Below are 12,130 nucleotides of genomic sequence, written 5' to 3' on the forward strand. Positions count from 1 at the left end.
AAAGCTGCCCAAACAAGAAACAAAAGGAGGCCACAATGGATTGGCCCCATTGGAGTGCCCTCTGTCAAAACAAAACCTCTCCTACCTATTGTTTCAAGATAACAAATTTATGAGAGTGATCTGGTCACTAAATGCCCCCTTTGGTCTGAGGTAGAAAACAGAGGTTTTGAGGTTCTTCTGCTCAAGATTCCAGACACTATTTACCTTTAGGAGTTACAGGTGCCATTTGCTTGTTATCCATGACACTTGATTAGTGTTGAACATGTTGAGATGGAAGGTGAAGTTCATGGGAGATCAGGAGTTTCCAAAGGGGCTTCTTACAGACAACCTTACAAGAATGTTTTCGTGGTTGTTAAGTATAGAACAAGGTTTTATACAGATGAATGTTTTCAGTCTTATCTAACAACTCCTTCCAAAAGGTTTCAATCTTTAGAGTTAAATCTCCTTTTTGATCCTGCATGGACAACCCCCAGACCATTAGAAGGTTTGTAGCTTCGAGGCTACAGAGTTCCACTTACTAAAACAATCAGCAGATCCTGAAGGAATCTAAACAATATAGTAAATTATAGACTTTAAAAGAAGTGAAGATAAATCCTACAATAGTTTGCTTTCACAGCTCATAAAATTGAACTATAAAATATATAGAATAGATCAGAGAAGACAATTGCCAAATCATCTAAAAGAAAATACTGCTCCCAGGTCTGACTTTAACCTTATTAAATATTAACCAGGTAAGTGTTAACAGAGCTAAAGCAAGCTTACATCTTATGGGGTAGCAGGTCAGCCACTGAAGTTTAGGAGTTGGAGGCAAAGAGAGGCAGGGGGTCTTCAGCACTGGGGGTGGTGGCCCAGGAACAGGTGTCAAGGGAGATCTCTGTGGTGAAATGGGTGCACTGGGGTATCATGGTTTCACCAGTTTATTTAGATCAAGCAGCTAATGCCCCTTGTCTGATCCTGTATTCACAAGCTATTTGGCTCCGTGTGTAGATTTCCCTTCTAGGGGAGAAAATGTACTTGTCCAACATGAGTTTCTGATCCTTCATAGCTACATTTCTCATTTTAATTAATAGTTTAATTTTGATACATATGTCTTTTGAAGTTTTATTTTCCCATATATATCACCAAAGCCAAATCACCCCATGGTGTTTCAAGAATGTTAATTCCAAGGCTACACGGGGTGGGGGATGGAGCAGGGGAGTTAGGGAAGGCCTCCCTGAGTACGTGACATTTAGGCTGAGACCTAAAGAATAGAGAAGGGCAGGAGGAGGAGCAGGAGGAGAAAGGTGGAGGATGGAGAGAACAGTGTTCTTTGTGGAGGGATCCTCATGGATAAAGGCCTTGAGACCAGGAGTTGGTGCTTTTAAGGAGTGAGAGAAGATTGATGTGGCTGGAATACAGTGAGTGAAAGGGCATTGGAATGGATTTGGGAAACCAATCAGAAGGCCATTGCAGTAGCGCAGGAGAGAAGTGGTTGGCTTGGACTCCAGTGGTGGCACGGGAGATGGAGAGAAATTTATTAGTATGAGAGACAGGAGCTGGAATCCTCAATACTTGGTGATGGATTGATGTGGGAGGTGAGGGAGAGGGAAGCATAGAGGATTTCTAGCTTGGGCAACAAGGTGGACGGTGGTGCCACACAATGAGATGGGAGCACTGAAGAGTCACTTCTCATGCTACACATTCTTCCTGGCCAATCCCATCTTTCTTTAGCTTCAATCCAGACCCTATGTTCAACCGTCTAAAGGGACTATTCCAAAAGCACCTCGTCAATTTCGACACATCCAGGACAAACTCATCTTCTTCAACTATTCTGCTCACCATCTCATGTTGACTCATGGGGAAAGGTAGCACCCTCTAGCCAACTACACAGGCCAGAAACAGTGTGCCATTCTTGACTTCACTCTCTCACCTCTAGGCAATAACCAAATTCTAGAGATTCTACCTCTTTGATAACCCCCATTCTTTCATTCATTGACAAGTATTTATTGAATAACTATTTATTACATAACAGGAACTGGGACTACAATAGTGAACCAGACAGTCACGGACTCCACCCTTACAAGAACTTTATGAGGCGAACTGACAAGTAAATGGAGAAGTGTGGGGATGAGGATGAGTAAGAGGTAGCCAGGTCATAAGGTTGAAGGAAGAGTATTCCAGTGACTTCCTCCTTCTAAGAAACAGAAGACAATAATATATCTTTAAATACTATGCATCCATACCAGTTAGAATGCTTTTGTCAGCAAGTAACAGAATACCAGTTTAATGGTGGTTTAAACAACAGTAGTTTCATTCCTAAAAGTAGGAAGTTCTGCTCCAGATTTGGTGCAGCTGTTCACCAATATTATCAAGGATGCAATCTCTTTCCATCCTCCTCTTCATTCTCAGCATCCTCAGAAGACTCCACTTTAATCCTCAGGCATGTTGCCTCATGGTCCCAAAATAGCTGCCTTGGTTACAAACATCACAACCACCTCAGGAAGAAGGAAGCAACCAGAGTCGCAAAAGAGTCATTCTCTCATGTCTCTCTTTTTATCAGGGAGGAAAATATTTCCCAGAAGCTCTCTCAAAATACTTTCACTTGTGTCTTTTTGGAAGAAATGGGCCATTCCTGGCTGCAAAGGAGTCTGGGAAAGCATGAATCTGTTATTGTCAGCCTCTATCGTAGCAGGTGCCATATTGTAACAGGTGCTCTGCTAAATTACAGCAAAAGCAGGAACAATGGCTGTTGGACAGGCAGCCAACATGTCTGCCACAGTGGTATATAGTACCACCATACAGTAGACAGTACCTACGTGCCCAGACCACACTGGAGAGAGCTACGTGGGGACAGACAAGACTGTCTATTGTGGAATTCACAAAGAGCTTTGGGACAGAGACCTAGACCAAGACCTTTTACACAGAGATACTTTGTGGAATACTTGCTGGAATATTCCCAAAGTACATTAGGATACCCCAGCCTCATATAAGGTTTTGTAGCCTGTGACTAATAAGATTCTAAGCAAAGAGTGAGACAGCCAGTGATAATGATCAAAGCAAGGAAAGGTTAGGGTCAGTTCATGTTCTAACTAGTCCTCTTGATCTAACAGTTGAAGCCTCTAAATCATTCCATGTCAGAAGGCCCCATGGGAAATAGTTGTGTTTCAATTCAGTTCCAGCTCAACGAAGCACTGAAAACAAGTGTCTGACATTTTCTGCTTCATGGTTCCAAATAAAAAATGAGAAAGCCAGTTTCCTGCTTAGATCGGGCCATTGGATCCTACCCCATAGTAGCTTTGAATTATATCACAGTGAGATGCAAGGACTTGAAGGGGAAGAAAGGAAGCACAGAGGAAAGTTGGCAGAGTGCCAGGAAACCTGGCTAAAGTTGAGTCCCTCAGACCACAGGAAACAATGGCCACTAGGACATGAGTTAGTAGCCCAAAAGCAAGCACATCTTGGAGTCACAAGAACACACACAGGCAGGCCATGGGAGCGGCCAATCCAACAAGGAGGCCTTTCTACATTCTGAGACCCCATTCTGGCCTCTTCACAAGAGGCTAGATCTTTAGTAGCAACTAGCCACACACAGCACTCGAAATAAAGCTAGCCCAAACTGAGGTGTGCTGTAAGTATAAAGTACATACTGGATTTCAAACAGAGGACAAGAAAAATGTAAAATATCTCAATAATTTTTATATTGATTAAATGTTGAGATGACAATACTTAGAATACATTAGGTTAAATACAATATATTACTAAATTAATTTCACATTTCTAAATTTTTTTAATGTAGCCACCACAAAATTTTAAATTACATATATGACTTGCATTTGTGGCTAACATTCTATTTCTATTGGACAGCGTCAGGCTAGACAGCACCCAACTCCTGGGCTCTTAAGGGTTTACTAAGTCTCCATGGCAACTTGGATGGCCCTGAGCTGTCTGAACTCACACTTCTGGAGAATTTGTTTTTCCTTTAGAAAGAATGATAGGTAAGAAGCCTTTCTTCTGTTACATTGTGGAGACAGAGCTAGCTAATTCTGGAGACCTCATCTCAAATCCATGAGTTCAAAGATTGTAAATGTCAATTTCAGGTAAAATTTTACACCTTTCCGGGAATACCCTGTGTACCTTAAAGGTGTAATTTTTTAAAAAATAATTATAACGTGGCTACAGAGTGAGGGGACTGATTTTCTTGTGTGTGGTATAAAGTCATTCTCAAGGCAGTACCTGAAAAGTGGCCTCAGAAACACTCAGAGCTAGGGCAGCACCATTGGGATAAATGGGTTGCCTCCCAAAGTGCCCATGTGAAGGATGCCATCACCCAGATGTAAAGGTGCTCATCAGTCACAAGCAATGAAAAAAATGAAGCACCTGGTTATAAGGCAACAGGGAACAGTGGGGACTGTGGCAAACTGAAGATTGCACATCCCCACCTAAAAGCACTCACATTCAGATTTTTTTAACACTTTGCTAGCTAAATAAAGCCTATTTTGGAGCTAGATTTCTTCTGTGGGCTCCGTTTTGCAAGTTCTATTCCCAGGCAGCTCGTATAAATGCTCTACAATGTTTCTCAACCAAGGGCATTTATCGGAATAATCCGTAAGGGCAAAAAACACAACTGTTCCCATCCCATCCTGGACCTCCTGAATCTTTAAAAGTTCTACAGATTACTGTAATGTGCTCTCCTACATAAAACCAACTGCAAATTCAGAAAACTCAGAGAGCTATGGAAGCTGGAGTAACTGAAGATGGCTTCCTGGTGGAGGTGCGACTCTGCCCTTGTTCTGACACATTCCCTCCCTGGATCACCTGGACTTGGCTTTGGAAGCCCCTTTGGGTACCTCCTGGATACCCTGACTACTGCCCTTTCCAGGACCACTTCTAGAGTCCAAAGAAATGATGCTTTTACCGATGGGCCATGTTTTGGTGGGCCCTGAGATTAACAGTGTAGACACGTACACAGAAGGTGGTCAGGAGCAGAAGGAAGTGCCTGTGGTGGAGAATTTATTTTCTTTAAGTACCCAAAGCTTACTTATGTCATCAGCCCATAATAGCCACCATTTCCCATCTCACTCCACCCTGTCCCATGGCCAAGGCAACAGCACGGAGTTCATCTTACCCACCCTCATGGACTGCTGTGTGATTACTCCTTTTCACCTGTAAGGATGACCTAGAAATAGCTAACCAGATTTACATAGACACAAAAAAGCCAAAAGAAGAAGGCTGATGTTGTGATTCCCCAGGCGTCCCCCCACCCCCGACCTCCACCTCTCCACTCATTGTGCGAGAAAAGCTTGTGATTCTCTTTCCTTCTCCTGGGGACCTCATTCAACTTCCGCATCTGTCCTACTTGTCCCACTTCTGACCCTCATGTTCCTCACAGACAGTACCCTGTCACCCGCAACCCTGCCCCTCACTGCCCATCACAGGATCCTCAAAGGCTCCAAGACACAGGCCCACAGTAGCCTGAGGAGCCCCTTTCTCAGCATCCTGGATCTGATTGGTCAGTACCCTTGCCAGACCAGTTAAAGTTTTTGAAAGTCACCCTGGTATACATTTGCTCAAACAATCCAATGCAGACAGACTATACGCCTAATGCTGGTTGCAATTTAATGCAAAGCATTATTTCTTCCCAGGCTGCAAGGTGGGGTCTAAAGATCCAGGACTCAGCCTTAAGTGCATGAGGTGCATGCATACACCTGGCGTCTGGATCAGCACAGTCACACTCGGACCAGACCAGGCCAATACCTGCATGATCTGAGAGCTACCGAGGCTCTGAGATGCCTTCACCAGCAGCCCCCCACGAAGCCTAAAATTTCTCCTTGAGTTCTATGACAGCAGCAACTCATTAAGATCTCAGGTAGTAAAACTCTGGTGGATTTAGTTTATCTCATCTCTTCACACCTGATAGTCAGCAAGAGCAAATCCTATAGGAAAGGGATTCTAGAAAGATTAGTTTTGATGGGCAAATCCAAGGAAGACAGTCATCCAGAACTAGGGCAGTGGTCATGCAAAGGAAAGGAAAGAGGAGGAGGAGGGACATACAAGAGGAAACCAAGGACAATGCACAATTAAAACACGTTCCTTGTGAGCACATCACAGCGAAGAGAGAAGCCAGTAGGTGAGGACCAAAGAGTCCAATCAGGCATGCGCCTCTGCCAGCAGGGCAGTCTGTGGGGTCCATATGGGTTCAGAAGCAACTTCTCTTTTCCGTGCCATTTAGAATGTGGTTACTTTCTCTTCCCATAACCTTGAAATCCCAGCTTGCCTGCTCTAATGGCCATTTGTTGTTTTTATCTTCCCAACATACTCCCCACCTTCTTCTGGTAACAGCACCTCCCTTTCCTTAAGGGATCTGGTCCTTCTCCATCCATGGGGTTCTCTTGGGGCTGCCAGCCTCAATACTCTACTCCCAGACACAGTGGAGTCAAATGGCTCAGACCTGGTCAATCATAGTACTCCAATCCCCTGGCCACAGGGATTGGCCCAAGGGATAGCCACCTGACCCAAATTGAGCCAAGCAGATTCTGCCCTGCAGGAATTTGGAATCTGAGCAGACATTCCAGGATAAAAGGAATTTGGAGCTGGGTCTGACACCAGCGGTCTGGAGGAAAGGCCATGAAATACCAGAGCCACCGTGGTTTCTTCCCCTCATTCCACCCCCAAGACCAGGATATTAACACTTTTATATAGTGAACTATCCCCATATCTTTCCAACAAACTCAATTGGTATCTAAGGGAGTCAGAATCTGGTTCTGTTCTTGCAACCGACAACCAAAACTCATACAGAATATTGCAAGTGACATGCCTAGAAGATCAGATAGGCTAGGTCAAGATGGGGTGGGGACTCACTCCCCCATCTCAGGCTTGGAATCTGATAGTCCTTGCTACTATAGGGGTTAAACTATTAACTGATGTATATTGTGACCCAAACCATGTGTCCCCATGATTAAAGCTTTCGAAAAGGCTTGGTAGGAAAAGGTCAGGATGTTGGAGTGCTCTGGCTACTTTTTTTTTTGCTTACATTAAAGCAGAATGCATAGACATGTTGAGATTCTCTTTCTACCTTTAGCAAATGCAACACACCCCTAGGAGCTGAATAATTGTGCGCTCTGCCTGTGAAGGTTATTAAGCTATTGTCTCCCAGCTCCAAATGCACCCTGCCATACTCTGCTCTGTGATGCCAAGGCTGGGACTCTGCAACCCACATTCTCCTTTGCCTGTTGGCTTCTGCTAATAGGGTGGACCAGTGGGAGAGTGGGAGGCAGGATGAGGGGAGAGGGATTCACCACTTTCAGCAGTAGTCTCCAGGTTCTTGTCACTCTCCCATAACCTGACCCTTGGAGCACCAGTTGGGACCAGCTCAGAGGTTCCTTCCTCAGCTGAATTCTGTCCCTGCACTAAAATTATGACCTGACCAGTAAACAGCTACCCGGGAGGATGAAGAGAATTGGGGAATTCGGATACCCAGGCCCTTCCCGAATAACTCTTATTATAAATTCACTCCTTTTCAAAAAAGGTTAGCAACTCCTGGCCAAGATTCAGTGTCACTTACTGGAGAGAAGCCTGAGGACAGAGGCAGTACAGGCTTTCGATCTGGGCAAGAAGGGTCCTGTCCTGACCACCCCCTCACCATGTTTTAAAATATCCTAACCTGACCTTCCTCTGGCCATGCCCTTCCTACAGGACAAGGAGCCCATTGGGCCCAGGGAGCCTGGGACCCTTTCTAGACCATGCTTCAAGCACCCAAGATCACAGAATGTGCTGCCCAAATGGCCTAGAGCCTGCTTCCTGGGCCCATGAGGGCCCCTTCCATGAGTCATTCTTCTGAGTGGACCCTGTGCTTCCAGGTTACACACCCCTTGGCCAGTGGTGCCACTAAGAGATGGCTGATGGAGGGTGGGGTGAATGGAGCTTGGATGTGCCCACTGAGTGGTCCACATGTGTGCAAGAGGCCCCATTGTGCAGGACAGAGCCTAGTGGGAAGAAAAGGGGGGACCAGGGACCTCTTTTTGTGCTCTTGCCCCAGCCCCACAAATGTCAGGGGAGGGCCTGACAGGAAGCAAATCAGGTCTGGCCCCAGGATCTAAGGCAAAGGCCAGACCAAGCCAGCAAGCTGAGGTCTAGACAGATGAGCTAAGAGACCAAACTGGAGTCTGTCTGCAAGCCTGGGGTCCAGATTCAAACATCGTGACCTACCAGTCAATAAAGCTCCCCTAGATGTCATCCGTGAGAGTTTTCTTAAGCTTTGTTGCCAGAGACACTCCAGGCTGGGCAGCAGGAGCTTATGATTGTCAACCCCAAGGCAAAGCCAGGCCCCAGAGCCCATGTCAGGAGGGAGAGGGCCTCACAGTCCCAGCAGCAAAATCCTGCCCAGTGCCTTTCAGGTGTGGCCAAGGTGAACCCCGGATGGAGGCTCTGGCAAGCAGACCTCAGGGAAGCCACAGTGACCAACGGAGGACTCACCCACGGCCGGGGCAGTGAGTCGACAAACATGCTGCCTGCTTACTCACTGCTCCTGACAAGCAGGAAATGCTGTCCTCTGGGCCAGTGGCTGTCATCGTCTGTCCTCTTTCCCCTTTTTCAAATGGCAGTTTTTATTGTTATCCTGTTCCCTTCTCATATGGTTATATATTGGGTGTGTTGGGGGTGACACATTTATCCCTTTGCAAGGTCATGAGGACAACTGAGGATCTGAGGGGGGAGGGTATTCAGTAGACTTCTCGTTGTCTCCCCGGGGGGAAGGAAGTATAAGCAATGTGGTTTTATCTTAAATGGGGATATTTTTGAAATTGTGTATGTGGGAAGAAGGGGGTGTGTGAGCTGGGCGGCCAAGTGACTGTTGTCTTTGCCCTGTCTGTGCCCACCTCCCACCCATGACCCTTCAGGTTGCAGGCCTTGAACCCCCGACTTCATGGGGAGGTCCATGAGCAGGTTAGAACAATCACTGCACTGGACCACAGTGATTGATTCAGGAAGGTTATACAACAGCAGCTGCCAATCTCAATTCTTCTGACTGGAGCTGGTGGAAAAGAACTGCTTTCTTTCTTGGTGACACAGCTGCTGGAATGCGAGTCCAAGGCCTCACTGTGTGGAGAAAGACCATCAGGAGTAGGAGAGAACAAGGCAACAGGTAGAGAGAGAGAGAGAGCATGTTCTAGAACTCTCAAGTCTCTGATTCCGGTCCCTGAGGTCCCCAGAAATTCCCTGATTCCTTCATGTCTTCCTCACCTTTTTATTCTGTGAGTATCCTCACCTTTTCTGCTTAAGCTAGTGTCAAAAGTATAACTGTCTCTTTCAACTAAGAGTCCCCGCTAATCAACCAACCCTGAAAATTTGAGTTAAACTTTCTTAAACCCATGACTCCTTAAAATATTTTCTCATTCTGTTGGTATATCCTTGCCAACCAAATAAATTTTTTTGAGATTTATTTTCAATTATTTGTATTTTTAAAAGAAAAACGGGCCATTGAATCAATTAGAATTAAGTATGATTGAAGTAATATAGACTCAAAATAACAGTGGCTTAAACTAGAAGGAGATTTCTCTCTCTTACATGGAAAAGTGTGGAGGTAGGTTGTCCATGGCTGATGTGACAGCTGTGCTCCACCAAGTACCTAGGGACCCAGGCTCCTTCTATCATTCCCAAGGGTACACCCTGGTCTCAGATGACTATTCTAGATCAGTGGTTCTCAGTTAAGGGCATTTTTCCCCCAGAGGACAACAGGCAAGTCCTAGAGACATTTTTTTTTTTTTGAGGAAAATTAGCCCTGAGCTAAAGTCTGTTGCCAATCTTTCTCTTTTTTGCTGAGGAAGATTGGCCCTGGGCTTACATCTGTCCCCATCTTCCTCTACTTTATATGGGATGCTGCCACAGCATGGCTTCATAAGTGGTGTGTAAGTCCACACCCAGGATCTGAACCTGCAAACCCCAGGCCGCCATAGCGGAATGCTCGAACTTAACCACTACTCCACCAGGCCAGCCCCAAGGAGACATTTTTGATTGTTACAACTTGGGGTGAGGGAAAAGGGAGTGGTGCCACTGGCATTTAGAGAGTAGAGGCCAAGGACGCTGCTAAATGACCTACAGCAGCATGTCCTAAAGAATTATCCAAGCCCAAAATGTGAATAGTGCCAAGGTTTAGAAACCCTGTCCTAGATCCAGCCATCATACCTCTGATCCAAGAAGCAGGTAAGTAGACAGAAGAAGAAGTCAAAAAGCATATGTCAGTTATCTCTTAAGGAATGATTCTAGAAGCTGCCACACAATTCCTCTTAGATCCCATTCACCAGCACTTAGTCACACAGCCATACATAGCCGCAGGAGGCTGGAAACTGTAGCCCTTATTCTTAGCAGCAAGTGCTCATTAAACATTGGGGGCCAACTATCAGTCTTTGACACAGCAATTATATTGAACATGATTTTTTTCAAATTACATTCACCTTCCTCCCTCTTGCTGCTTTTCCCATGACTGACCATCCCCTCCCCCCGCCCCCGCAACAATATCATTCATCCTCCCTGCCAAGGAATGGGTGCTTCCCCTATCCCTGCTTTGAGAATTGCTGCCATAGGAAGAAAGAATGTCTCCTTGGACCATTAATCAAAACCAGTTGGGATTCCCTCCTGCTTCATTGACTTCACTCAAATATTGACTGAGAGCCTGTAATGTGCCATGCACGGTGCTGAAGCAGCTTGGCTCCATCCATACGACCAGCTCAGACACAGGCTCAGGGCCACACGAGCCCCTATTTGCAAAAATAATCATCCTCAGGGAATTGGCCACAGGATGTAGAGAAGCCCTCTCTGCATCTTTCCCCATCACCAAGCAAGCTATGCCAGCTCTTGGGCCCAGGACAACTTGGTTTATTGAAAAATGGCACCTACAAAGACTTGGAAGCAGTGCACCTAATACTCAGCAGTACTCAAATTAAAATTGAGGGCAAATAAAGAGAAAATGAAAGCCTTTTACAGGTGTCTGCCTCTTGAGTTCCTACATTCTCATATCTCATTGCCATAAAAATAATCAAAGTACAATGAGGTCCCAAGTTCGACAGACCTAAAACATGAAAACACTTACAAGGTGGAATAAGAGTACAGGTTCCGAGAAGAGTACAGGTTCAAAAGAGACAACAGCAAAGCTGAGTCCTGAAGGCTCAATAGGTGTTGGTCACAAAAGAGGTGGAGGAGTTGGTGAATACTGGTCAGGAGAACCCACACACAACAAGGAGGTAGGAGGTCAAGTATCCAATGAAGTGCATGAACCGCAAGCAGTTCAGCTGTCTGGAGCCTAGCAGGGAGTGGCGAAAGGCGAGGCAGGAAAGATAAGCAAGACTGAGCATGAAAGCTTTGTACTGTAAACATGGAAAAGGATGAGGGCTTTGTTCGGAGGGCAATGGTGAGCCACTGGATGGCTCGAGGCTGAGGAGTACCTCCAGAGGTGTGCAGACAACAGCCTGGAGCCCAGCAGTTCTCCAGCTAGGGAGACTAGTTAGAAAGCCAGTGTGGTAATCCAGGTAAGAGATAGATGATGGAGGTCTGACCCACGAGAATGGCACTGGAGTGGGTAAAAGTAAGAGATTCTAAAGCACTTTGGGAGAGGGAATTAGGACTTAGTGATCGGTTTCACATGGGGAAGAAGACAAAGGGTGTAGTCAAGGACAACCGTCTTGGGCAACTGAGATGGTGGTGACCTTCACTGAAAAGTGAAACACAGAAAAGAAGCAAGTTGCAAGGGTTGGGGCAGGGGAATCCAAGTAGAGGCTCCCAGGAGGCAGCTGACCATAGTCGTCTGGGGCTTCAGAAAGTGATTTGGGCTGCAGATGATAATTCAAACCGCCATGACCCCAGGAGAGCATGGGGGGTGAGATGATGATGAACACGGGACCCCAGAGACAATCAGTCTTTAAGCTGCAACAGAAGAAAAAGGGCATGAGAGAGGCTGAGAAGGAGTAGGTAGGAGGAAAACCAGGAGAGTGGGCAACACAGAATCCAAACGAAGAACAGATTTCGAGAAGAAGGGAATGCTAGCAGTGGCTACTGCTTCCGAGAGGTTGTCCATGAGACTCCACCACAAGGAGGTCCCTGATGACCTTAGGAGGCAGAGCTTGGTGTGGTGGGAGCAAAAGCTGGAGAGTCTCAGGTTTAG

This window comes from Ceratotherium simum, chromosome 14 (assembly GCF_057802395.1).
Source record: "Ceratotherium simum simum isolate JZ-2026a chromosome 14, ASM5780239v1, whole genome shotgun sequence".
NCBI classification, from domain to species: Eukaryota; Metazoa; Chordata; class Mammalia; order Perissodactyla; family Rhinocerotidae; genus Ceratotherium; species Ceratotherium simum.